This window comes from Panthera uncia (genome assembly GCF_023721935.1).
Source record: "Panthera uncia isolate 11264 chromosome E2 unlocalized genomic scaffold, Puncia_PCG_1.0 HiC_scaffold_19, whole genome shotgun sequence".
In the NCBI taxonomy this organism is placed as follows: domain Eukaryota; kingdom Metazoa; phylum Chordata; class Mammalia; order Carnivora; family Felidae; genus Panthera; species Panthera uncia.
This window is the reverse complement of record NW_026057588.1, coordinates 25,043,693-25,070,410: the sequence shown is the minus strand read 5'-3', so window position 1 is coordinate 25,070,410 and position 26,718 is coordinate 25,043,693. Positions and strand designations below refer to the sequence as shown.

At 41.7% G+C, this 26,718-nt stretch overlaps 1 long non-coding RNA gene across 2 annotated transcripts; it reads left to right on the top strand.

Moving 5' to 3' along the window:
- Positions 1-808: 808 nt before the first annotated feature.
- LOC125915278 (uncharacterized) lies at positions 809-25,157 on the top strand. Of its 2 annotated transcripts, XR_007455620.1 has the most exons (6): positions 809-899; positions 4,206-4,362; positions 6,070-6,203; positions 8,481-8,611; positions 17,757-17,829; positions 24,791-25,157. It is a non-coding gene; the product is annotated as an uncharacterized LOC125915278 (long non-coding RNA). The 2 variants fall into 2 exon arrangements; XR_007455619.1 differs by lacking the exon at positions 8,481-8,611.
- Positions 25,158-26,718: the final 1,561 nt, after the last annotated feature.

Sequence of the window (26,718 nt, the reverse complement as noted above, 5' to 3'; positions counted from 1 at the left end):
TCTATTCTCTCTTTTTGCACCTTCTAGTATTCAAATTACATGTATGTTATATTTTTTGAAATTGTCCCACAGTTCTTGGATATTCTGTTAGATGGATTTTTATTTTTTTTTTCATTCTTTTTTTCCCTCTTTATATTATAGTTTGGGAAGTTTCTATTGACATATCTTCAGGTTCACTCATTTTTTTCCTCATCTGTGGCCTGATCTACTGATCTACTGATCAGCCCATCAAAGGCATTCTTCACTGGTTTCTAGCATCCCCTCTTGATTCTTTCTTAGAGTTCCCATCTTACTATTTATATTACACACTTGTTCTTGCATGTTGTTTACTTTTTCCATTAGAGAGCTTAACATATTAATTATAGTCATTTTAAATTTCCAATCTAATGACTCCCAAATCTGTGTCACATCTGAGTCTGGTAAGGATGCTAGCTTTGTCTCTTCAGACTGTATTTTCCTTTCATGATGTCTTGTAATCTTTTGAAAGCCAGACATGATATGTTAGGTAATAGGAACTGAGGTATATGGGCTTTTACTGTGAAGTTCTATCTCAGTCTATCTAGGTGTTGGTTTTTGTTTAATGTTTGCATAAGTGTCATGGGCTTCAGATTCTTCTAGTGTCCTTGTTTCTGTCTTTCCTGTTGTCTATGGTTTTTCCAAAAATCTTCTTAAGTGGAATCTGGGACTTGCATCTATTTCAGCTAAAATTCACTATTATTACATCAGAAACCTGTTATTGTGGTGTAAGGTGTGGAGCAGGTGTAGGCATTCTATAATTTTATGATGCAATCCCAGTGTTTTAGTTTCCCTAGGCTGTGACCTTCACAAGAGTTTCTTACTTTTCTTTCTCTCTCCCTTTCTTTAGATGAGATAGGGAGTCTAGAGGGGGCTGCTGTTGGGTAAGTGACTTTCTGCTTATTTGAGATAAGGCTCTGGTAAAATTCTTTTAACTGGAGAATAAGCCTTTGTTATGGAGAGTGCACTGGGCATATTTCAAAATGTTACTCCCCCCACCCCCTTAGTCAGAAATATGAGGGATTTGTCCTGGCTGTTCACCATGGGGATCTGGTGGGGTTTCTGGAGTTAAAACCCATGAAAGTGTGAGGATAAATGTAAGACTGTGGCCCCCATGATTTTCTCACTCTCAAGCTAGTCCACATTCATCCACATTCATCCTCCAGAAATTCACCAAAATTTGCATTTATTTGTCATATTGAATTAAGACTCCAGTAGCTTCTGCTCCAAGTAAGCTGATTTTGGCTGTGTTTTTCTGTAGTTAACTGTCTCTCCACATTTCAGGACATCAGTTTGCCCTATAATCCCAAATCTCTAATGGGTTCAAAAAATATATTGATTTTTCAGTTTGTTTAGCATTTTTCTTGTTGTAAGGATGGGAAAGATGACATCTAAGCTCCTTATATGGCATAACTAAGACCAGAGATCCAACAGGTGACTTTTCATATGCACCCTGAAGGACTATTTCCCCAATAGTCAAGGTGATTGGTTACATGCAACTGAGAGCACATGGACTCATCCAGATTTGTCTTCTTTGGGCAATGCCTCTACCTTTCCTCCTTTTATTAACACCAGAAATTTACCTACAAAAGGAAGTCATGTCAGAATGTACATTGATTGTGTTTTGACCACCCAACCATCCATTCACTCTGTCTTTTGTAACAGCCCTCATTTCTCAGTTAAAGGTGTATCTTTTCCCCTCCCCTTCCTCCAGCAGTAATATGTGTGCTTTGGGAAAAGCCGATTCCTCTACTTCTTCCAGGCATGTGACTCTTAACTGGCTGATCAGAGTCATAAGTTTCCTGGGACATAGTGATTTGTTCCTGTGATCCCCCTGGAGCCGATGGGATATGAAAGGAAATATATTGTTGTAGCTATGAGCAGGCATTATGGGATCAAAAGGGAGGAGCTTCATGACAATCACACTAACATAGAGGAAGATAGATGTGAGCAAACAGGAAAACCTTGTCCTAATGATATTGTTAAAGCTTTTTCTTCCAGCTGTGCCTGAGAATGCTTAGGTTTATAAACTTTTCACTTACAGGATCTTTTGGTTACATGATTTCCTTTTTTTGCTTAAGCCATGTGGGTTGGGTTTACTTTTGTTGCCGACCAAAGTCTTAAGTGATATAGAAATCTACAGTCAATCAACTATATTAATACTAGAGAATAATGCCTTACCTAAAGAGATGACCTTTTCATCTTTTATGAGGATTTCAGACCTCATAAGGGGAGATACAATCCAAGTTCTGCCAAATACATGCTCACACCCAGGGTGACTGTTCCCTATTTTGTGGTACTGGAGTGAGTAGTTGTTTGCTGAAGTATCATATGTTGGGATTCTTTTCATCTCTTTGTTAATTTGCTCTTTACGCAGAGTTTACTGGGCAGTTTTCCCAGGATTCTATTCATTCCTGCATGGGATTTTGAGACAGCTGAGGTATTTCCTTGAAGATGAGTCTGCCTTTCCCTATCATTTTATATCCTTAGCCTCTTCAGACACAGATCTCCATTTAATGTGAGGTTAAGCTTACTCCTTCAGCTTTTCCTTTGAGGGAGTCAACCAGAACCATAACAAAACACCATACACTGGTGGCTTAACAACAGAGCTTTATTTGCTCCCAGTTCTGGAGGCTGGATATCCAAGATCAAGTGTTGGTGGGTTTGGTATCTCCTGTAGCCCCTCTCCTTGGCTTGCAGATGATCACCTTCTCACTCTACCCTCGTGTGGTCTTCCCTGTGTGCATACATCTCTAGAGTCTCTCCTCTTATAAGGACGTCACTCGTACTGGATTAGAGCCCTACATTTATGACCTCATTTAGCTTTAATTAGCTCTCTAAAGGCCCTGTCTCCAAACATAATCACTTTGGGGGTTAAGGCTTTGATATATGAATTTTGAGGGGACACAATTCCGTCCATGACACCACTTTTTAGCCATTCTCAGTGATTTCTCTTCATTCTGAATGGATTATAGTAGTCTTAGTCAAATAATGATCAAGAGAAGTTCTAATGTTGAAAATGCTATTAAACAAATAGGTTAAGCATCATCTTTTTCTGCATTGAGCCAGCAGGACTTCATCTCATGGCCTACAGGGCAAATGGAAGTAGGAGATTGGCCTTTGATGGGACAGTTTGTCCTCATTGATCTTCTTCTTTTCTCTCAAGACCATCCACTCCTGTTTTCCTGTGACCATTTAATATCCCCCATCCAGGGTTCCTGCCCCCAGAAAATGCCCCCATGTTCTCAACTGATGCACACCTGTCACTTGAGCCTGCCCTTAACTATTTCTCCCTGGGAAAAGTGATCCTGTAAATTAGTCCACACAGAAAGGCTGGTGATGGATAACTGCTTAGGGAACTACCTCTCCCAGGGGCTCATATCAGGAGCCAAATGAACAAAACCCCAGTGGTGGAGTTGGAAGCATTGTAGAGAAGCTGGTCCAAGATCTTTTCATTGTCCTTCTTATTATACCAAGAAAGGTCACTCTTACTCACAGATTCTGGAAGGGGTAGCCACAGGACAGGTAGAGACAGCTGAATAAAAGGTCACCAATAAAGGCATAGGTTTTAATTTGGACATTGGTCCTGATGTGCTCTAAAATTTTGGGAAACCCTTTTTCCCTTTCCCAGCCTCAACTTCTCCACCTTCACAATGGAAAAAAAAATCCTGTCTGGCTCAACTCTCTCAGGACACCAAGAATGAATGCCATAACAGACAGAAAAGTGTTTTAGATGGAAAATGCCATAAAATAAATTCAAGGTGTTATTATTTTAAGGTGCAAAATCAGAACTTATAAAACGAGGCATAAAAATGTCTTGGTAGATATATTTTCATTCTGGAGAAAATTAATGGCTACATCTTGGGCTTGAATTTTCTATAGAACCAGTCCCAGAATATTGGACATGGAAACACTCTTAGCGATATTTAGTTTCTCTTCTTCAGATGAAGAGTCTAAAGCCTAGAGAGGGAAGGGACTTGCTCAGGGTCACATAGCAGGTTAGGGACACATTTGGGAGTGGGAACCTGTAGTTGTGACACCTTTCCTTGGTTTTATTCTTCATTTTCATGGGGAGGGCAGAGAGTGGCAGGGCTAAAACATATGAGCCATCTCTGGACAATACGTGAGAGTTTTAAGGCCTATTTCAGCATCTAAGTGTATTGTCTCTAATGGAGATCTCTGACTTCCAGGCCCAGTGGATGCTCAAGATGAAATTCCTGCCATAATTGCTGACTTCAGCTCCTCAGAGCTATAGACTGGCTTGACCCGGAAACTCTACTGTGGGTCACATCTTCTCCACTGGTCTGGCTCCTGTACAGTGTGGCTTGGTCTGGTTTGAGTGCAGAGGTAATTGCAATATATTGAGGTTTTGTATTGTAATAAAAATAGGGGCCATTACAGCTAGCATTTATGTCATTAGTATTTAGTGGTGGTGTGTTGCAGCTTTTTTAGTGCTCATAAAACTGTCGCTGCTTGCAGATATGTCACGGCGCTGATATAAATTTAAAGGGTTGGAAATCCATAAGTCATAAAAACTAGATAGTAAATAGCAACAGAACAGGGTGGACAAGAACTGTTGCATTAGGCATGCAAATGCTTATGGATTTGCATGTCTAGTGCTTGCATTAGCATAATGAGAAGCACATTTACATTACAGATGGACTTGATTAACTAGGCCCTTGTAAATAAAGTCCACTCAGACTAAATAGAGGATGTTTGGGCTCCAGAGAAGAGATGGTTATAGGAGCCAAAGGGCAAGCAGAGCCATTTCTTGCCCTCTTCTCTTCTGGCATTGACCATTGAAAAGTTTTCAGAATCACTGATAATGCCCAGATGGGAATGCTTTTGTACTTATTTGATGTAATAATAACAGCAAACATGCACTGAGTGCTTACTATGTATTGGCCACTATTTAAACATTTTATGCATAGTAGCTCACTTAATCCTCATAATAACCCTATGATTATAATAATACCCATTTTGCAGATGAAGAAGCTGAGATACAGAAAAGATAAGGGAATTTATCAGAGTCCAACTATTAGTAAGTGGCAGAACAAGGATACAAACCCAGGCAGTCTAGCTCAAAGCCTGTCTCTTAACCACTACACTAGCTGCCTTGTATCCACTGAATTCATACAGGTATGCAGCTAATGCTATTGAAACATCTGTTACATACCAGACTCCAGGATACTGCTAAAGATAACAGCAATAAGATAAATGCTTGCTATCTTCCTAAAAAGTTCATGTAGTCTGGAGAAATTTAGAAGAAAGCAAAAATTCTGACATTGTGCTCAAGGAGCTCATAGAAGGACACAGCCTCCAGGAAAGGTGGGTCAAAAAAGGCTGCAGAGAGGATACCTCTTGGACTGAGACTTGAAGTATGTGTAGGAGTCCAAAAGGTGAGGAGTGGAGGATTAGAGCACTTGCTTAGGGAACGGCAAGCGCGGAGCCACGGAAGTGGGCATATTCTCAGACCCTAAGTCAGTTCACATGAGAATGTAGGGAACATATGAACACAAGCCAAAAAAAGAAAAAAAAAAAAGCAGGGACTGGTCATGGGGACTTATGGGACATGATAAAACTTGGAGGGTCAATCAATCATCTGGGCCTATAGTGCTCTCCAAGTAGAAACCTGGCTCCAGGTTAGGCACTAGGATTTACAATTCAAATACGAACTCCCTATTTGGCTCCCCAATTCATGAAGTAAACCTTATTCCAAAGTCCTGTGTCTTTTCCATCATGTCATGGATTCATAAACTCACAGAGTTCGTTAGGACAACATGGCCATTCAGACCAGACTTTTCATGGTACATGAATCCTGCCACAAGCTCTTCATTTGCTTGTGAACATTTGCTTCATTTGCTTCTACCTGAACAGTTCCATCTGCAGTTGGACAGGTGAGGAATTTGAACCGGCTTATTTTGGGTAGCCCAGTTAAGTGAGAAGTCCAAGGGAGTACCTAATATTTTAGAGTGTTATCTATTAAAATTTAACTGTTCTATGAGCTCTTCTTATGGTAACAGCTCCTAAAAGTAAATATACTATTCATTCCAGGTACATTTGAATGGAAGCCTCCCATAAATGATTTTTATGATGGCAGCCAACTTGAGGAATTTTTGAGAGCTGAGAATGTTCTTTGAGTCATTCTGGGGAATCGTGATGGGATGCATTCTATTTTGTACCTCCAGGTAACGTGCAAAGTAGATTATTTTAGACTGAGTTTTCCAGTGGTCATTTTCTCCATGACCTGAAACCTTTTATTTGTCTTGATGGTGACTCTAGGGCCTTCATGAGCAGGTGGGAATTGCCATCTTGAAGTAGGCCATAGGTGTCCTGTGAGGATGCTGGTCACGGGTCTGTAACCTGTAAGTGAGGGGCAGAAAGAAGGCATGTGGGAACAGGAAGCCATGAGTGTTTTAGAATCAACAAAACCTCATGGAGAAATGTGGCAGAAATGCTCTAGGCAGAACCTCCTCAAAGGAGCAGTAGAGGCCATGTTGGAGATTCCATAGCATCATGACTCTCCCCAGTCATCTTTCACCCCTGCCCCTGACTCTGGTGAACTCTGGTGAACTCTGGCTAGTGCCCATCTAGGTTTCCTCTTCTTCCAGCGAATCTGATCAGGCTGAAGTTACTCTTAGCTCGTAGCTACTTTTGGTTGGCCAGGAGCTCCTCAGAAATTCCTTTTCATAGCTGGTGGGAAATCTGGAGTTGGGGCCCACAGGTCTAAGAAACAGAGTGGTCTTGCTTACTTTCTGACCAGGAGAGCCTGGTGTTCACTTCCATGGGTTCTCAGGGCTGGCAAATTTCTGAAAGCTGGACCTTCCTAGAGTCTGTGGGACAGTCTCCTCTGACCTGCCTCCGTCCTCCACTCTGAGTCCCTAGCACACCTACAAAGTTGGGTCTATGTAGTGTTGACTGAACTAGAACTGAGGGCTGAAGGCATGGTTTCCTAGGTTCTCTTTTCCTTAAAGTTGCTGGACATGTGGTCCAGTTCATGGATATACTCTTTGTGACAGTATAACCATGTGCCAAGTGACATTGTACCAGTATAGATACATATATCAATATTTTTCCTCTTGTGGGTGTATTTACATCAGTACATGTCTCTATGTGTACGTACATATATTATTCTGTGTGAGTGTATATATGTGCATGTTTATATGTATATTTCTCTCTGCAGATGTGTGTATAGGTGCTTATGTCTATGAACATGTATATGTGTACTTACACGAACCTGTGTGTACAGGTGCATCTGTGTATGTATACATCTGAAAATGCTAAAGAGTGTTAGACAGGTGCTTGGGGGAAAAGCTAAGAGATGACACTGTAATTTCTTCCCTGAAATTTTAGAGCCTCTAAGGACAAAATCCCCCTAGAGGAGGCAGCAGCCTGAGTTGCCAGCTGGGCTGTAAATCCCTTTTATGTTGCCCAAGGCCATTGTCTGAGGCACTATTCTTGGCCTGACACTCTAAGAGATGACAGGATCTCTAAGAAAGTATGGTAAGATCTAAGGGGGCTATTATCCACAGAACAGGGGAATAAAGTTTCCTCTCTCTGAACCTCCCATCCTCACTCACCATGAAATAGAAACACAGGGGCAGAGGGAAAATAATCGCAAACCTCACTGAGCCAAATTTTACATATATGGACTCATTTGACTCATGATGGCTCTATGAGGGCTATTGGTCCCAATTTCCAGATGAAGACATGAAAGCACAGTGAGTTTAAGAAACTCATCAGGATTGGATGTCAAGGCAATATGGCTCCAAATGTACAGGATGGCTTTTATACACCAAGTTCTGGGATGAACACAGAGTTGAGATTACTTGTTACCAGTGACCAGAGACCATTCTTGGCCAAAAGGACAACATAGTGAAGTTTTTATTTGTTTGAAATTCTTCCCTTCCTTCTTCATTCTTCTCTTTGCTTTGAAATGTCCACACCTTATGCTTCAATAGCCAGAGCTTCTCACTGAAGTGCCATGCTAGAACCTGTTCTCCTAGAGCCACCTCATTCCCCAATTGCTTGACTTCAGCAAGATTGCCTGTCTTGGCAGTCACACTCTCACTGACCTGCTCTCTGCTTTTCAAGGTGTTTCCATATTGAGCAAACTAATCAGTGCTAAGGTGATTATGGCTACTAATGAAATTAAATGTCTTACTTCCCCCAGACAGAATGCACTGAAATGTGCTGAAAGTGCATTTCAAGTTCGTGAAATCCAATGTCCTTTCTTAGGCTCAGAGAAGCGACCTACCTAAGGGAACAACAGCTAGTAAGATTATGTCTTGGCCTTGAATTCAATTATTCTAGTTTTAAACCCAACACTTCTTTCACTTTACCAAATTCAGGGTTTACAGTTAATCCCAAGGAAATGTGGTGATGGTGGTGCTGCAGGCACTGAGATTAGTCAGTGATGGAGATGGTCTGGTTATAATATAGGTCTCTATCTCCATTCACTATAGGTGAATAAGCTGGCTTTCTCAAGGTGTTGAAATGGGACACTTCCATGACAACTTGCTTACACCTCTCCTGGGTACTTCTCTAAGATCATGAAAATCTCAACCTGAAATGTGACCTTTTGCACAAATTCAAGGTGATAACCAGTGTCAGTCATCCAAGCATCAACATTCTTTCAAGAATAAGATACAGGAAAAGAGGATAAAGAATAACTTTTATTGTGATATTTGGTCTAAATATTGGTACAGGACTCCTGTCTGGAAAAGTCAAGCGAGAGGGCAAGTCTGATAGAGAGAACATAAACAGCAGATAAGATTTCTATTGTATACAGGATATAACTATTATATATGATTATTGTGGCAGTTCCCACCTGCCACTGTGAAGCTCTTTAGTAGCTATCCTTGTAATGTTTTATGTAAACATGGGTGTCCAAATCACCTGGTTATAGTATCCTTGATTCATTTTCTGGGTGGAGCATCTCAAAATTCATGGCAGAAGTGTCAAGAATCTACAAATCCCAATCTCTTGGGGAGAGGAAGCTGGGGGCATCTCCCAATGGTGGGTTCTCTGCTTCTCCTGAACTAAGGGCCCAGGGTCCCTACCAGGGTTTAAGGGACTCAAGGATACCAGATATCCTACTGTACAATTGGCTTTAATTGGAGAGGGTTTTCCCCTCTCCAAGAAACTCATGAGCTGCTTAAAATGACTTTCCAAATGTGTGTTGAGGCTGGATTTACGTCTGGGTTGCTGCATATTAAATGCTGATTATTAAAAACATTTGCATGGTGCTTTAACAACGATAGATTATGTATCTGTTACCTAAGTCTCAGTGAAAGCTTTATTAATTCATTATTATTTTATCAACATACAATAAACTGTTCTATTAAATCTAAACTAGACAGATATTTGGGGAGGGATCATCTAAAAGGACCTCAGCTGAGACTATCCCCAGGGAAGGACTTAATGAAGTTTCAAACAGTTAATAACCCTCAGTTCATAAATAAACCATGGGTATTTAAAGACCTGCAAAATACTGAAATAAGATGTTGAGACTCAACAAAGGAGATATGAGAGAGCACCCTTGGAATTCCCCTTCCTTAAAACTCACAGATATAGCCTCTACCTCTTGACAATATTTATTGGGCGCCTGGGAATATTTGGCACCCCTGAGGATGTTCAGATTAACTCTGCTCTTGGTCCCAAATTTACTAAGAAAATGGGCAGAGGCAGCTTTGAAACAATATTCTCCTTCTCTCAAATAATCCACTTTTGGCTTTAAAAATATTTTGGTCTGAGAGGCGAGAGAGAAGAAAGAGATTCTGTCTTAATATGAGACATGATAGTTCCTTGACAATCCTGTATGGTAAATCGAAAGTCAAATCTCATGCCTGCATGCTCTGGAGAAAGGACCACCCACACCATTTTCAGGGCCCAGTGCAAAATGAAATGAAGATCTCCTTGTTCAAAAGATAATTAAGAATTTTAAGATGACAAGAGCAGAACATTAACTCAAGCACAGGGGCCCTTCTAAACGTGGGGCCCAGTGTGATGACACAAGCTGAATGACATAAGCTGGTCCTATGTGGATGGCTTCTTGAACAGGGTAGATGGAGGTATAAGAAACAAAGTATCCAAGGTGGGGAAGTCTGGTGTTCCACTGGAACATAGGGAGTGCAGAGGTTTGAAACAACCATTGTAAGCAGAACAGTGAGCCTATAGCAATAAGTTGGAGGAATATTAAGAGGTTTAGGTGTTGGGTAAAAGGGGCAGGAAGCTATGAAAAGTTTTAGAGTGGAGCAAGATGACCTCAGAAGTTCAAGGTTACTGACGGTCAAAAGGCCAAGGACTGACTCAGTTGGGAAGGTTTCTTCACATTGCAGTGGTCTCTGCTTCCAAACTTTTCATTTTGGGGGCACTACTCAGAGCCAATACTTGGCTTTTTTTCTTTTCAGTTTGTAGTTCCTTGAGTGGTGAACACTAAAGTAGGACTTAGCCCTTCTTAAAGTTGGTTTCCCTGAAAGAAGAGCCTGAGGCACAGAGTTGTGTGTAAGTAGTTTAGTTGTGGGGTGATCCAAGTAAGTAGAGTGAGAAAGCAGGAAGAGAGAGAAGAAAAGCCGGTAGAAGATGTATTACTGAGTGACTTACCACAGTGGGTAATGGGGGTTCAATTTCACTTGGGGACTCTCTGAGGACTGGTGCAGAATGCACTGCAGAATTGTCACTCTGACAAATAGGAAGCTGAGGCATTTGTCCAGACTCTCATGCCACATAGGTTGAGGATGTCCTTTGGAGTTATTATCTAGCATATACTTCGGGGCTACACGTGTCAGTCGCTGAGGGATCTTCATGGATTTAGATAATATTTGAGGATAGAAAGAAATAGAGATTTGCTGAGACACAGTTGAGATAGGATGCTGGCTGTGTGCTCAGAGATGCTCCCACAGCTGCATGGAACTCAGGTGGGCCTAAGGCATTTGTCTGGGATACATAAAATATTTTTAATAAGCTCCTTAGCCACTGAAAAGTTTCTGAATGTCTTCATGGCCCCATCTACTCAGAACTCAGTCTCTGGGGACCCATAAATGAGTTTTTGGGGAGCAGTCGGTTGTCCTTTCTTATGCCAATTACATAGGCAGAGTCTGTGTCCTAGATGGTCACAACTTAAAACATAGGTAGACCAGAAAGCTTCCCTGGATGGTACATGGGCCTCTCCTTCCTTTGGATGTCTGGAATTCCACCTCTGACTTCTCTGTGAGAGGATTATCTTCTACCAAAACCTTCGGTGGGAATGGCAGCATATGAATGCTGGACTCCTGGCATAATGGGCTGGAAGGCAGACACATGAATTTCCCAATGACTAGCTCTGAGGCCAAAAATCATGACTTAAGAGTACAGGTTATGGAGAGGGGCAGACGTGGGTTTGAATCCTGGTCCTGTCACCTGTTAGCTGTGGAATTTTGGGCAAGCCAATCATTCATCTATGTAGCTCTTAATTAGTTAAGTAGTTACTGAACATTGACTCTATTCCAGGCATGGAACAAATCCACCTGGAGTTTCCAAGTTAGAGGAGGAAATAGACAATAAAAGATAGGAAAATAATGGATAAAAATGAATTGTTATAAGTCTATAAAGGTGAATCGTGAAATGATAGGGTATGGCGGGGATGGAGAAGGTGAATAAACTATGAAGATAGTGTAATAAGGCTGGGTTTCTTTCTTTTTTTTAAATTTTTAATGTTTTTATTTTACTTTTGAGAGACAGAGAGAGAGAGAGAGAGGGAATAAGTGGGGGAGGGGCAGAGAGAGAGAGAGGGAGACACAGAATCTGAAGCAGGCTCCAGGCTCCTAGCTGTCAGCACAGACCCTGACGTGGGGCTCGAATTCATGGACTGTGAGATCATGACCTGAGCCAAAGTCAGACACTCAACTGACTGAGCCACCCAGGCACGCCAAAGCTGGGTTTCTTAATGGAATAAAAGGAGACAACATGGGAAAAGCAGAGGTAAGAGCTTTCCAGGCAGATAGAACAACATGTGTTATGGCCAGGAGATAATAAAAAGCTTGCATATTTGCAGAGCCAAGAGGAATCCAGGTTGATGAGACCATAATAAATGAGGGGAGGATGGTCATTAGATAAAATTGCAGAGGGAGGGAGGGGATAGTTCATGTTGGGCATTGTAATCCAAGTAAAGGACTTTAGGTTTTATATTACAGATAAAGGGAAGTCACAGAAGTACTTAAATCAGAAGAATGATGTGATCCAATTTTTGGTTTAAAAAAGATCACTCTTAACATAGTGAAGTAACTAATTTGCTGGAAGGCCAAGAGTAGCCATGGTGAGACCAATTAAGAGGATTTCATGGTATTTAAGAGCTGACAATAGTAGTGAGGATGGAGGGAAGTAGGTAGAGTTGAGGAATATTTGGGAAGTAGAGTAAACCAGAGTTGCCAATGGGTTGGATGTCAGGGAAAGATAGAAGTTTCAGTGATGATTCCCTGGAGAAACAATGGTGTCATTTATTGAAGTGAGTAAAAATGAGATAAGAACATGTGTGAATATGTGTGTGGGAGATCAAACAGTTGGACATTTTGAGTCTGGGTTGTCTATATGGTGTGTAGGCTGAGATGGCAATTTGTTGTTGGCTCTTTGGGTCTAGACTTTGATGAAGACACTTTGATTGGAGACTAAACTTGAGAGTCATGGGCATACAGATGCTTTCTGAAAGCCTGAGAAAGATGTAATCTATAAAGTGGGGAAAGAAGATCTATCTGCAGTGGGGTGCCTGGATGGCTCAGTCAGCTGAGTGTCTGACTCTTGATTTTGGTTCAGGTCATGATCCAGGCTCTGAGTTGGGCTTCATGCTGAGCATGGAGCCTGCTTGGGATTCTCTCTCTCTCTCTCTCTCTCTCTCTCTACCTCTGCCTTTGCCCTTCCCCTGCTCACACACACACACACACACACACTCTCTCTCTGAAATATATTTTTGTAAAAATGAAGATCTATCTGTAAAGTCAGACACTGCTCAAGAAGCACAATTACTTCTCCCCTCTCCCATGCCTGTTTTCCTTCCATCATGGGAGCTAGTTGGGTGGCCCCCTGGAGGCTTTCACAAAGGCCGCAGTGAGGGACACAGCCTCAGAGTCATGGAATAGAACAGTCTTGACATAGCTCTAGTTACAAGCTAGCCTCACATAAGCCTCTTATTCCTGAGCAACATGATGCACTGGGTTGTGCTAGAAGACTCATAAACAAGATAGACGTGAACCTTTGACACTGAACTCATTCTCAAGGTACAGGCCACATTGATCCATCTTTCTTTCAATGCTGTGAGCTGAAGAGGAGAGGTGGGCCCTGGCGTCAGGAATCTGAGCCCTACACGCAAAGCAACTGCAAGCCCATTTGAAGTAGTTGTGATAAAAGGCCTTGGTTGCTAGGAAGAAGGCAGTGGAGAGGCTCACATAGGCTGTTTGCCAGGGTGGATTAAATACACATTGAAATATGAATCATTGGAGGCCTTTTAAAGACTGTCACCTGACATACAGAAATCGCATTTCTTTTCCAGTGGAAAATGGCAGCAAGCATCAATTGTTAGGGGATGCCACATGAATGACAGGCCTTGTACAGTGCTTTGTTCTGTGTGGAACATTTCTATTGCATAATGACAGTTTATGCACAATGTCGGCAAATATACACAGGCAAAACCACACACGTGCACGTGCGTGCATGCGTGCGCGCGCGCACACACACACACACACACACACACTTTGGTTATTCAACTGTAGGTATTTTAGAGCTTCCTTTGAATTATTATTGAGAGGATTTACATGGCCTTAACTGCCTTTGCCTAGCTCTGCAAAGTGTTTCTAGGACTGAAGAGTTTTCGAGCAATCATATCAGCCTCAACCATAATATTCCTTTATGTTGGGTTAAGATTCCCAGTTCTGGTTTCCAATAGACTTGGGTCCAAATTTTGGCCTTGCCACTGTGATCATGAATGAATTACTCCCTCTTTCTAGGTGTCATACATTTCCTTATTTCTAAAATAAAATTATAATATGCTGTCAGAATGTACAGGATTAGTGGGAGTGGTAAGATGTTTAATGCCCAGAGAGCACTTAGCAAAGAGCCTGAAATATGATAGGTACTCTGTGAGTGCTGTCAACTTGTTTCCTAGACTCTGACTTGCAGATGAGATCATGGAGATCACTAAGGTTAAGTAAGTCACTGAAGGTCACACAGCTGTTCTGGTGTTAGAGACTGAATGTTTGTGTCCCCCACGCCCAAATTCATATGTTGAAGTCCTAACCCCCCAAGTGATGGCATTGGGAAACAGGGTCTTTGGGTGGTAAGATTAGGTTAGATCATGAGGGTGGGGTCCTCATGATGGGATTAGTGGTTTTTTAAAAAATTTTTTACATTTATTTTTGAGAGACAGAGCACAAGTGGGGAGGAGCAGAGAGAGAAGGAGACAGAATCCGAAGCAGGGTCCAGGCTCTGAGCTGTCAGCGCAGAGCCCAATGTGGGGCTCAAACTCACAAACGGTGAGATCATGACCTGCGCTGAAGTTGGACGTTCAACAAACTGAGCCACACAGGTGCCTCGGGATTAGTGGTTTTACAAGAAGAGGAAGGAAGCAAGGGCTCTCTCTCTCTCTCTCTCCCAATCCGAGCACAGTATTGAAGAAAGGTCATGTGAGGACAGAGCAAGGAGTCAGCCATCTGCAAGCCAGGAAGAGAGACCTCACCACGAAATGAATCAGGCTGCACTTTGATCTTGGACTTTCCATCGTCCAGAACTGTGAAAAATAAATCTCTATTGTTTAAGCCACCCCATCTGTGGCATTTTGTTATGGTGGCCTGAGCAGATGAAGACATGTGGTAAATCCCAGCTGGAATTCATATTCTGGCTCCAAATCTAGGTACAAATCTCAGACAAGTCCTGGAAATGGGCTCAAAGCACCTGCATGCAGAAACGCAATTGGGAAGCAGGACTATGTTTTGCCTTATTCTGGGCTTTCTTCTTGCTTTCCCTGGGGTTCTGCATGGTAAGATGTATGGTTTCCTGACCCAATGTCAAAATGCCCAGATTATCAGGCTTGGATATAGCATTTTTACTCAGCATTTACTTGATTCACATTTATTTTTCCATTCACTTATTCTTTTAGTACATTTTTCATTCAACCTTAAATCACTCAGCATTTATTGAGCACCAACTCGGTGCAGGATCTTTGCAAAATAAGTGAAATGTAATCTCCTTGCAAACTCTGTGTGTCAGATGGCTTTGGATGTCCTATGTAACATGTTCAGGGCATGAGGCATTTCCTCCCCATCTGCTCCCCTTCCAAAACCTTGCACCATATACACACCAGATCATGCCATGAATGCAACTTGCTTCCTTTCTGGCATCTGGCTCATTTCTGCAGCCTCTGGACTATGACTATACATACCAGTGCCTGCCCTTCTTGCCCAGCTTTGCCCAGATCCCTGTATTTGTTTCCTATCGCTGCTGTAACAAATTATCACAAACTCAGTGGCTTAAAACATCACAAATTTGTTGTTTTTCACTTCTAAAGATTAGCTGAAGTATGACAAAGATCTCACGGTGCTTAATTCAAGGTGTTGATAGGACTGTATTCCTTTTGGGAGGCTCCTGTGAATAATGCACTTCCTTGGCCTTTTCCAGCTCCTAGAGGCCACTCACATTCCTTAGCTCATGGCCCTGTCTCCCATCTCCAAAGACTCCAACATTGTCTCTCTCTGAGTCTTCTGTAGTCACATCATCAGGAAGGTTCTCTTCTTTTAAAGATTCATATAACTAGATTGGGCCTTTGGATAAGGAGATAATCTCCTTTTGTCAAGATGTTTAACCTTAGTCCCATCTGCAAAGTCCTTCTTTGCCATGTAAGGTAACATATTCACAGGTGTCAGAGTTAAGGCATAGGCATCTTTGGGGGCACATTATTCTGCCTACCACATGCCTCAGCAGATCTCTCTGCGCAGGGCAAGCACTACCTGATGGGTTCAGAGCATCTGCCAGGCTCTGGCAGGCCTGCAGGAGGGTTTTATGTCCCAAGCTAAGAAGAGCAATAAGTGTTAAGTTCAGGTTCAGCGCAATGGATGGAGGCTCTCCAGTCAATCAAATTATAGTTCAATCAGTTCATTTTAATCACTCCTCTGGAGAGAAGTAAAACTCTGCATTGAGGAATACACAGCAATTTTATTGATGACAAGTTTAATTGTTTCATTTTTCCTTACTGTCTCTAACACAGCCGACTTTTAATCAGTGGGAGCTGAGATTCTAATGAAGTAAAGTCCACTTTTCCGCAGTTCACAACTAGCTGGAAATAATTGGGCTGAGACTCCCATCCAGACACTGCAGAGCCGCTGGCATTTTCCTGAAAACCAGGCTTAATTGCTTTGCTGATGTTGTTAAGTAGTCCTGAGGGGGTGGAAGTAGTAATGCTGCCCACATATGCTGGGAAACAATACCCCAAAATGTCTTAAAAGGGTCCACAAAGTCTGTCCAACTGGTAGCGAGGAAGAAAAAATGAACTGGAGTGTGTTTTCTGCAGGCAGGGGCCTGGGGGAGTATGTGGGAGCTGTGATGTGGATGGCTGCAATTTGACAAGATCAACAGCAACCGCCTTTTTCTTTCCTCTGAAAGCTAAGCAGGATTCTGAGTGCAGGGGTGTGTGTGTGTGTGTGTGTGTGCGCGCGTGTGTGCACATCTGGATTTGTGCGGTGTGGTTTCAAGGAGAGATCGAGATTTTAGGCTGCCTTTGGCCTCTGAAGGGGGCAGGGGGGGGCCACGTAATGGAGGATTCTAGTGGATATTGTCTCAGCCCTGAGAGGTGGCAGGGAGATTGGCTAGTCTGGAGAAATTCTAGGATCACAGATACAAGGCTTGGAAGAGTCAGAGAGATTCCTTCCTTATCCCCCACAAAGGCCCACTATTTTACTTGATGGATGGTGATGATAATAGCAATAGCTGCTAGGTTTTTTTCGCTTACTATGTGGACAGAGATTTGGGTTATGCTCTCTTTTATTCCTCATAAAAACCAATAAATAAGGTGCTATTATTATCTCCTATATTCAAATAAAGAAATCAAAGCACAGAGAAGTCCCCAAGTTTGCCCAAAGCCATAGAGTTGTAGGATTTGAATCCAGATCTGCAAGACACTAGAATCAATTCTCTTAGCTCTTATATCACATTTTTTTCAGTCCTAACAACAACATTAAAAATAGATAATTTTTTATTGAACATTACATGTTCCTGGCCTAGTACTAAGCACTTTCTGTATCTTATCTCATATAATCCCAAAAGCAACCCTAGAAGGCATGTTCCCACTTAGAGAACAAGAATAAGGGAATTGAGGTCTGGAGTGAAGGACACTATCAAAGGCCACTCAACTGGGACTCAAACGTAGGTCTGTCTGCTTTGAGAGCTTGTGATTTTATAACACAGCACTTTGCTTGGGAAAGGGTCTAGGTACTGAATGAAGATTGATATTAGTGTTTTCTCAATCTATCCAAATAATTAATTCTATGGTTCTGGGTCTGGCTGAGATGGCTCAGGACTTGGGCATCTCTTTAGACATCTGAAGAAAGAGAGGGATGAAGCCCCAGAATCCTCACCTAATGATCACGTTTTTGGAAACCCAGGTTCAGTTACTGCTTCTGACACTAGACTTGGGAACATAATTTAACTTTGGTAAGCCTCCATTGTATTGTCTGTATTTTGTGAAGATTAAGTGAGATCATGTATTTATTCTTTTATTCCAGAAATTTTTATTGAGCTTCTTACTCCGTGCCAGGAACTGTTATAGCCCTAGGAATGCAACAAGAAACAAGGCAGGTAAAGTCCTTGCTTTAGTGGAACATAGATTCTCATTGAGAAGTCAGATAATGAATAAGTAAGCAAGTCAACAAAGAAGAGAATTCTTGCTTGTGACCAATTCTACAAAAAGTACGATAGCAGAGGGAACCCCTAGGAGTGGAGGAGTGTAGGTGGTCAGGGAAGGCCTCTGAAGAGATGATATGGGACCTGAATTACTTGCTGGAGTCAATCATGCAGACATCTTGGGGAATAGCCTTTCAGGCAAAGGTGATTAAATGTGCAAAGATCAGAGGCAGGAATAAGCTTGGTGAGCAGAAGAACAGAAAGAAGGCCAGAGTGGCGGGGGAGCAATAAATGAGAGAGAAAGAGGAGGACTATGAGGTTGAGAAAGAGGCAGTGAACAGATCATGCAGGACCTAAAGGAATGGGCCATGGAATTTGAAGTTAGCTTTAATGTCAGTTGGAATTCATTCCAGGGCTTTTAGTAGCAGTAGAGACAACCTCTGGTTTAATTTCTAAAAGGCATTTCAGTTGGCCTAAAGAGGCAAGTTTGGAAATAAGGAGATAAGTTAGGAAGCTTCCACTGTAGGACATCCTGACATTTCAACAAATGAGAGATTGTTATAATAATTACCATCCCAGAAAGCAGTTAGCACTTGAGGAGATACATGGTTAAGTGTATAGGTAGCAGGAGAAAAAAAGGTCTGGCCAGTCGTACCAGGTCTGTAAGACAAACATTTTGTAAGACAGGTATTCATGAATCATTATGCTTTTTAATGAATTGAAAAATGGTGAGTATGGAAAACAGAATAAAAAGGAGCCCAGATGATAAGGACAAAACACAAGTGATTGATCAGCCAGTTTGTTTACAGCAATTATGACTGTGTGATTGCAGAGTCATTTCAACAATAAGTAACCAAAAGGGGCCCTTGAATGGGTGGATCTGGGAGAAGGCAAATATCAAATTCCCACTCTTCAGGCAGAATCTCTGCATTTGCCCACACTCCCCAAAACACATTGCTGGTGTCTTGGAGTCAGAAAAAAGCAGATAAATAAACTTGTGAAGAAGGTTATGTGAGGTGTGTGTGTGTGTGTGTGTGTGTGTGTGTGTCTGGGGAGGGGGGAGAGAGGGAAAGAGAGACTTCTTTGCCTCATCTCAAGTCATGGTGGTATTTTTATTTGAATTTTATTTTTCTGATGCTGTTAGATAACAAAGGGTAAATTAAAATACAATAAAAATTATAGAGGGAACATGGGAAAAGAAGAACGACATTCTCCTGGCATTTGTTTCAAGGCTGCAAAATGTAGAGTGTCTTGACGGCATAGAAAGAGATTTTTCTCCTTTAAACCAGGTGTTGGAAAATGTGCTTCATTTAAGCAAATCAATATCTTTAATTTCAGCCCGTTGCTCTGGATTTAGTGCCCGATTTCCAGGGAAATGTAGAAAGAGTCAAGCCTCATAACTTTCTGTAGTTCCTATGAAAAGAAAGCAGAAGACCAAAGGTGTCACAGTGGCTATTTTTAGAACTATTTTAACTTCTACTTCTTGGACTTCCTGTGAAGTCATAATGTGTTAAAGGAAAATAAGGTAAAGAAAGGGATAAGAAGTTCTGAGTATGGCCGGTGAAATTATAAATATTATGGTTTGAAAAGCCTCACTGATAAGGTGACATTTGAATAAAGACATGCAGGAGATGAGATGAGCCAGGTAGAAATCTAAGGGAAGAGAATTCAGGCAGAGAGGGGAAAGAACACAGTTATGTGATTGGAGCAGGCTTCAGGGTTTGGGGAGTTAGGAGCCATGTGTGGCTGGAGTGGAGAGAGCAGTGGTAGAGTTCAGAGATATGAGTGGCTGGATCATGTGGGGCTTTGTGGTTCATTTGAAGAAATTTAGCTTTCATGCTGAGTGAGATGGGGAGCTCTCAGAAGGTTTGGAGCAGAAGAGTGACATGATCTACCTTACATATTGACAAGATTTCTCTGATGCTCTGTCAAAAATTTCTCAAAGTGGAGCAAGCTAGAATCAGGGAGAATGGAGGGATCATGGTGGGATGGACCAGAATTTAAACCAGTGAGGGGCACCTGGGTGGCTCAGTCGGTTGAGCGCCCAACTTCGGCTCAGGTCATGATCTCACAGTTTGTGGGTTCAAGCCCCGCATCAGGCTCTGTGCTGACCGCTTGCTCAGAGCCTGGAGCCTGCTTCAGATTCTGTCTCTTTCTCTCTCTGCCCCTCCCCCACTCATGCTTTGTCTCACTCTGTTTCTCAGAAATAAAGAAATGTAAAAAAAATAAAATAAAAAAAGGTTTTGAACCAGTGTGAGTGGCAAGAAGTGTAAGATCTTGTTGTTTCGTTGAAGTACAATCAACAAAATTTGCTGATGGGCTGGATGAGGATATGGGAGCACCAAGCATGGGGAACAAGAGATTAAGAGTCTAGTCAGGACATACAGTTTGGAATATCTTTTATACGTACAAGGGGAGATGTTGCAGAGGCAGTTTTATAGATAAGCCTAAAGTTCAGGATAGAGGTCCAGTCTGGAGATACAAATTTGGGGGTTGTCAACATTTAGGAAGTTATGAGACTGCATAAGCCCAGTAAAGCACTGAGGATATGTATTAAAGAGAACTTTAAAACTGGGTTTAGAGGTCTCTTTTTAATTTAATTGTCTTAATTATGGGAGAATTAAGGCAATTGAAGGAGATAAAGGAGTGATTGAAGGAAGAAACTGCTGATTCAAGCTCTCATGTTGGATTTACATTTCTGCAAGTGTTTCACTTTTTTTCATGCAGTAATGCCAGGGATCCACCCATCTGTCCATCCATCCATCCATCCATCCATCCATTCATCCATCCATTCTACCTTCCACCCGTCCATCTGTCCATGCATCTATACATCCACCCACCTGTCCATCCATCCATCCATCCATCCATCCACCCATCCATCCTACCTTCCTCCCGTCCATCTGTCCATGCATGCATGCATGCATCCATCCATCCATCCTACATTTTTCTTTCATGATATATGTGAAAAAGCACACAGCATTTTACAAAAGAGATTCGCAAATGAACTTTGTCTCTATTCACCTAGCCACCCAACTTCCTTGGTCTCAGTCTCCCCTTTAATCAACTGAGAGAATGGTCTAAAATGTTAGTTTTGGACATTGTAGAGATGTTAAAAAGCATGCCTACTCTGATGTTCTATGGTTTCAGGGCCATCAGAAAATTTGAGGGTCCTTTTCTGAGTTATCTAACACAGATCCAATTGGATAAATATGGCAAGAATTGCTCTTAACTTCTTACTACTTTATTTCTGGTTGTTCATGAAAGGGCACACATACAAAATAATACAAATCCTCTGAGTCCACTGCTTCAAGGTTCCCAAGTCCATTCTCATCCAAATTCCTTGAGCTTCTCTCTGCTCTGAGGATGACTTTGCTGTATTGAGGTGCTGACATGCAGATGTTGAAAGGTTTGCTGAACAGGCAGTTTGGGGAGCAGAGTGTCACATTGTCCAGGGGCAGAGCACAGGCAGTTCTCATTGGGACCACTTGCTGATGGATGCTCGCCAGTTGGCTCATCTCTTCTTGTGATATTGTTATTTTAGAGACAAGAAAAGGCCAGCAGGTTTAAAAAATATGTATCTTAGAAGTTGTCTTTGTCATCGGTCAAGTTGCGACAGCCCTTATCCATATGCATGGTAGAATACTAACTTGTCTCTAAGTTCAATCTCCTAGTGTCTCTTTTGGGCAACAGAAGTTCTTCCACAGACATAGACCAAAGACCCTTATCACTACCCTGCCCCAGATATTTGACCACATTTAAGGCTTAGAACTTGGATTTGGGTTTTTTTCTTGGGATCTTCTTATCCCAGGTTTACTCAGTGATAAGAATCATGTTATCTTTATGTGAACTTCTCTCTGCCCTTCAAGCCATCTGCTCATTGCTAGTACAAGTTATTAACATTGATGACCACACCCAACATCTGGATATATCAATCTTAGCTTGGGTCACCTTGATGGCTCCAGTTATTGGTAATGTGTTTGAAGCTTTGGCATGAACCAGGGAAGGCGTGCCTAAACATTGGCCATTGGCTTCCAGGCAGATACTGGGCCTCTGGCCATGAACATCTTTATTTATTATCTTCCTTTCAACTCTCTCAGGCAAAGCAGTTGCCATAATAGAGTAGGTGCAATTTATTTTGGTCTTGGCAAGGCACTGCCCCCCTTCCCCAGGCTTTCATCTTCTTCCTCCCTCTTTCTTTGACATTATTTGTCAAATGATCCAAAGGTAAATTTTAATACCTTTGCATCACATTGGAGCTAAGTTCTGCTGGATTATTAATGATTAAATATTTTCTAGTCATCCACCTGCACAGTCTGTAACAAATTATCCCAAAAAGCAGATTAATTCCATTACGATTTTGAATAAGAAAATGACAAGAGAATGCCCTGCAGTCTTTAGAACTGAACAGTTGCTCCAAAAATCTCTCATATATCTGGAAAGTTGTTGGTTTTATAAAAGACTTGAATCTGTCCTTCAGAGGTCATTTAGCAGGTATTTATTGAGGTCCTGTTGGATATTAGCCTGGTGTGGGGTACTGAAAAACCTGGTTAATTCTTAGAACCACCTGGGGAACTTTGTAGAAATGTTCACCTCAGATTTACTGAATCAGGGTTTTCATAAGTGGAGCCCAGAAATAGGTATTTTTGGAAGGCTCTCCAAGTAATTCTGATGCAGCCAGTCTATAAAACTGTTTTGGAGTCTCTGCCATGGAGGATGTAAGAAGAAGGGAGGCAGACTTCTTACCTAAAGAGGGTTTATAATCTCATAGGGTTCTGGGATTTACCCAGGATGCATTATCAAGTAATGGAAGCCATTTATAGTTTAGGATGAATGAGTTTGCTTCTCAATAAGATAATAAAAATGTTTTGTAAACTGTGAGTCACTATTAGAAACAGTTCAGAAGAGAGAGAAGACTTGGGATGGTTTTATGAGGACATAGGTGAAAAATAAAACTGCCCATTGAACAGAAGTGGGGTGATAAGTAGATAAACTTTCGATTATCCAAGTGCATGAGGAATGGAGATTCTGATCAATTGATCTATATCTATCTATCTATCTATCTATCTATCTATCATCTGTTGGTTTTTATGTCAATCTAATCTAATCTATCTGGATTTGGTTATTAAATTGGTTTTGATTTTGTTACTAATGGACTTTCTTGCACACATGAGGTGAACAAAGGTCAGGCATCCTGTTTCAGTCCTAGCTCTGTTTTGCCTGCTTTCTGACTTTCTGAATAAGTCTTCCCATCCCTCTAGGTCTCAGTTTTCCCATCTGTGAAAGAGAAGATTAGATTTGATGACCTCTAAGGTCAATTCCCACCCTAACATTCTACGAAAATATGAGTCCACTTTCCTGCCTTAACAACAGTCCAGTGGCTGTAGTAGAATCTTTCTTTCATACCGACGGATCCAGCAGGACCTTAAGTCGTCATCCTGAATGTTAGCTCCCATTTATTGAGAATCAAGGTGGGAAATTGAGCACTGAACAATCTATGTAAGTTTATTTGTTCTAAAAAGACTAAATGTTAGCTCTGAACTCATTTGTATCATCTGCTTCTCTCTCTCAAGTGATAGAGGGAGCAAAAATACTAATATCTTGAGTAATTATAGTGAATGGATGTTATACTTAATTTGTAAGGCATTCTACTCATTATTATCCATAGTAATGGAGAGAGCACTCTCATTAACAAATAAGAGCTTCTTGAGCACCTATTATTGGGCAAGTCTCATGCTAATTCATATTCATTTGTGTACACCAAATTGGAATGCTCTGGAAATTTTATTTGTTGCAATCTTGCTTTTGTCATTATGTCAAATAGACAAGTGGTAAGAACCAGCTGTGTTCCCTGAGCCACCCAGTATGATGGCTTTGGGTTTGTAGTGGTAAGGGAGCTTCAGGATGGGTATTGGGCCATTTTCTTTAATGTCTTCCATGTGGGCTATTCCCAGTAGCTCATTTATGCCTTTGGTCTAGCTACCCACACACTAGAAGGGATCCTTTTTGCCTGACCAAACCCAGTTACTCCTTATCACTTAAAATCTGTACCCTTTAAGAGTCTCCCTGGCTCATTTCATCCCCCTTGTCTCAGATCTCACTGTACTTTCTGCTATTTACTGAGCACTTAGTGGGTGCCAAACACTCATCTATATAATATTACTTTACCTCTAATGGAAGCAACGGGATGTTATTCACATTTTTCAGAAAAGAAAATTTAGAGACACTAATCCATTTTTATGGGATCCCATAGCTGTTAGGAGGTGGGGACGAGAATGAAATGCAAATCATTGTGAGTTTTGGCCCCTTCACTCTCCTGCCACCTCTTAACTGGACCCTCATTTTCCCAATAACTTCAGGCATCTCGAGTTTATATTGAGCCTGATCCATAGGAGTTCGGCATACATGAGAGTCACCACTCATATTTGTCTGTCCTCCAGCTCTGAGTCAGTGTTGGTCCAGTACCTTTCTTAGCAGACACTTGTAGAGTTAAATGAAAGTAGTACATTTCACCCTTCCAGCTGGTGCCTTGCCTTAAGGGCTGGGACAGGAATGTGTGGAAGTCTTCTGAAGCCCATTCCCTGCCTCTCTCCTACCAGAATTATTGGGAAATTGGCCCCAGGCATCCATTGATGAGAAGCCTAGGAATGAAAGCACCAGCTCCTGAACACAGAGAAATTAAGGACCTGTCCCTTAATAGGAAGCAAATTATTGCTGTCTGTCTTTGTGTGCAATAAAGAGGGTGGGTGGGGAAGGGAGTGATCATTTCTTTGAGTAAGAAATAAGACATCAGAGCTTACCCAAAAAATTATCTCCTTTTTTCCTATAGAATTAATCTAATCATCTAAAGAAAATTTTACTTATTGGGGACAAATTATTCTAATGATTCAATAATGTCTCTTTTTCTATTTTTTTCCAGATAAAAGAAAGACAACCCTACTATGGAGAGGAAATTAGCTACAGATATTAAAAGGCCGAGTACAGCTTCTTTGAGCCATGAGCTTTCTAGCAGATATTTATGATTTGATCCTATGCAAATGTGAAACGTCTGTGGACAGGCTGCTTTAAAGATCACTACTAGCCCAGCAACTGCAAAAATGTTGAAAACAGCACTTTAAGTACTTTGTGTTTGATGTTAAGTTATTGCTAATTTTTTTGGATCTGGGGAAGTTCCATTTCCAGAAATCAGATACAGTATTATAAGAACACAAGGGAATGATTTCCAGCACTATTTATATAAATGTAAGGATTCAACACAAATGCAAATTAAAAACTGCCTCCTTAGAGTTTGCTTGATTGTGTTCACAGAGAAGCAACCACCTCAAACCTGCTAGGGTTTTTGCTTGTTTTGTGTTTGCCATAGAAATGAACGCTAGGCCAATTGTGCATCAGCTGCCTGAAAAATGCACTGGGGCTTTATTTTGCATTCAAGACAAATGATGTCTCTTTTGTTTTGCATTTAAAATAGGAATGTTGCATCAATAACCCCAGACTAACCTCACCCAGTACCTGCAAGGAGAGAGGGGAAGGCCAGCATAATTGAGTATGTGGCTTCACCTCTAAACAAGGCACAAGGGCAAATGTAGTTTTACCCTTGTGAGGAGTTTCTGGAAGGAGATGGTATTTTTTTCCTTATGCGTGACTGCATTCCTTGGTTGAATTCTGTGGCTTCATGATGCGGGCCAACAATTTAGAAAGTGATCTTAAAGCCATGGTAACAGTGGAGAGGCTGTCAAGAGCCACAGAGAATCTTGACCTGGTATACAGTAAGACTGAGGGTGTTTCAACTGCATGGCATCTGGTTACAGATCATCTCTTTACATCCTGTGACAGCACTGTCTGCTAAGAAAAATAGCTTGGTATCTCCTTCCAGCAAGTGAGAACCAGGGGCCCAGAGAGGTGAAGAGACTGGCTTGCAGTTCACACAGCACATGTTGAGGGTCGTGGGGAAGGGGCTCTCTGAATTAGCACTGAGGTCATGTTGCTGGAGCCTCCACACCTCCGCTCCACTTTGCCTGGTGTATAAAGTAGTAGGCTTCCCTTTACCGTTATTTGCTTGGGGGTGTGTTTTTCACTCTTAAACTCAATGACCTTGAATCTCTAGAGCGTCCTGGATAAAACCTGATAAAAAGTGGGATCAAAGGGTGGTGACTGGGAGATATGGTGGATAGATTTTGGCTTTATGATCAGGGAGATTTGGGTTGCCTCTTGTACAACCTTTGGTAAGATATGTAACTTCTCTGATCTTGGCACTTTCATCATTTAAATGGAAACAATAAATGCGTATCTCAGAAGAAACAGAATTATATACATTAAATATACAGTAGTCAATCAATTCCATACTGTGATTTTCTTCAATGGCTTAATCCAAGGGACTTGGATGATGACAAAATTATAATCACCAGAAAGGCAACTTTTGGGGTGTTATTGGATGCTCACATCCTATCTCATGGGTGGCTGCTTCTTTCCACCTCAGCTGAGGCATAAAAAAAGAATTTCACAATGGGGGAGACTGTTGGTGATCCTTGTTTAACCCAGCTTCAGTTTGTGTATGGGCTCATTGAAGGTCAGAGATAGGAAGGGAAACACAGAATATAAGTGAGGGGAGAAAGAAGGAGGAGGCAGATGTATGGGACAAGGTCCAGTTCTGCAGGGCACAGTGCATAGGTTGGTTCTGCACAGGAGCACTGGGATGAGGGGTGGACAGCACCTACCTCTTCGATGGCTGTGAGTGCCTGGATGATGCGTGTCTTGTTAATTGGCACAAAGGTGCCACATGAGCTGGCACAGCCCTGCAGAGTACCCTTCCTAGAGTCAGAAAATTTGGGTTGGGGGGGTCTATGCTTT